Below are 2,174 nucleotides of genomic sequence, written 5' to 3'. Positions count from 1 at the left end.
CAGCAATCAAGATCAAGATTTTAAAAAATAAAAATAAAGTATAGAAAAAAATTTTAATACCATAAATATACTATATACTACAGATTCTTTTAGGATTTTTTATATGCAAAATTATGTCACCTGCAAATAAAGAACATTTGACTTCTTCCTTACACAGATGTACTGTATATCTGTTTATATACTCTGGTCCTTTGGAGGGTCAGAAACCACTGGAATATCTAAGATTGTTAGTGGCCTCCTTGAATCAGTTTTTATTCTCTGTGGCATAACATTGCTCCTGTTGAGAATGCATGATTTCGGGGAAGGCCATATCCCCAGTCACGATGCAAGTCAGAAGTGTCTGCTGGGACCAACCCCTCCATTTGGCTCAGTTCATAGAAGGGGAGGAGGGGGGAGGCAGGCTGCAGGGAGGTGGGAGGGAACATGGGGGAAGTTCTCTGAGGACACGCTTCCCTGGAGTGGCCTTGGTCCTAGACCAGTCATGGTGAACCTTTTGAGCTCGGTGTGTCAGCATTTTGAAAAACCCTAACTTAACTCTGGTGCCGTGTCACATATAGAAATTTTTTGATATTTGCAACCATAGTAAAACAAAGACTTATATATTTTATATTATTTTATATATTTAAATGCCATTTAACAAAGAAAAATCAACCAAAAAAATGAGTTCACCTGTCACCTCTGACACACGTGTCATAGGTTTGCCATCACTGTCCTAGACTGAGGTGGGTGGCAGGTGGTGGAACATGAGGCTGGGGGAGGGAGGGAGGAGGACAGCACCATCATTTACTTTTGTGTCTGAATTCAGGTGTGAGCTCCAGACTCTTTGGACTTGAGTCAAGAGATGCCTGTGGTGACTCTATTGAGAGAAGGGCTTAGAATTTTAACTGACTCCCTGCCTAAAAACAAACAAACAAACAAACAAACAAACAAAAAAAACACAGAAAATTTGGAAGTCTCTACCCTCCCTTACAAAATGCATTTGCTAACAAGTGAGGGGGAAAATTCCTTTATTCTTGGCTCAAGGAACTTCCTTAAACTCAGCCCAGAGGAATTCTTTGAAGACTGAACTATGCTAAAGTCAGTTTATAAATATAAATATCCCAAACTTGATAGCCAAGCAGATTGCAAAAGCTAACCACAGATATTTTCCTCAAAGCTAGCCAGCTAAACAAGTGTGATAGGAGTTATTGTGAAATTCAGTGTCACTTGTCTGATTGTCTAAAACTGTGTTTGTTGCCCAGACTGAGTGCAGAGTGTCTGCGGGCAGAATTTACCGAAGGGCTGACTCTCTCCTGGAGGTGTACAGCCATAAAGCCTTGGCTGACACCAGTGTGGACCACGACCCTACAGTATGCCTGACCAACCAAGGAGGAAGTGTCCAAGGTGGTGCCCTTTTTCACGCCTGCTTGGGAGCGGGGAAGGGTGCCATGTGGTAGCTCCAATGCCAGCTCTGCTGTGTGACCTTGGATAAACTGTTTAGCCTCTGTGGTCTTATATGCAAACTGGGGATGATAATACATACTTTGAAAATTGTGAGGATCTAAGACCTGGAAACAGCCTATGTGCCCATCAGAAGACGAGTAGATAAAAAAGCTGTGGTACATTTACACCATGGAATACTATGCAGCAGTAAAAAAGAAATCTCTCTTACCCTTTGAGACAGCATGAAGGAACCTGAAGAGTATTGTGCTAAGTGAAATAAGTCAGTCAGAGAAAGACAAGTATCACATGATCGCACTCATATGTAGAATTTCATCAACAAAATAAACTGATGAACAAAATAGGTCCAGAGACATAGAAGCATAGAGCAGACTGTGAAACCTCAGAGGGAAGGTGGGGGAGGGTAGGTGGGTGGGAAGAGATCAAAGAACTTGAATGCATATATGCATAATCCATGGACACAGACAATAAGGTGATGAAGGTCTGAGGCAGGCAGTGGGGGTGGGCTAGAAGGGGGTCAATGGGGGAAAAGGGAACATATGTAATACTTTCAACAATAAAAATTTAATTTAAAAAAGAAAATTGTGAGGATTAAATGAGAAAACATACATAAAGCACTAAACTTTGTGAATTGGCAATGCTCAGTGAAACATAGCTTTACATCCAACACCTTAGAGGAGAAGGCATTGTGCTGACCCTCCCCCATCTCCTTCCCTCCCACCCCCTCTCTTTCA

Source organism: Myotis brandtii, unplaced genomic scaffold, assembly GCF_000412655.1.
Source record: "Myotis brandtii unplaced genomic scaffold, ASM41265v1 scaffold74, whole genome shotgun sequence".
NCBI classification, from domain to species: Eukaryota; Metazoa; Chordata; class Mammalia; order Chiroptera; family Vespertilionidae; genus Myotis; species Myotis brandtii.
This window is presented reverse-complemented; position numbering follows the sequence as displayed.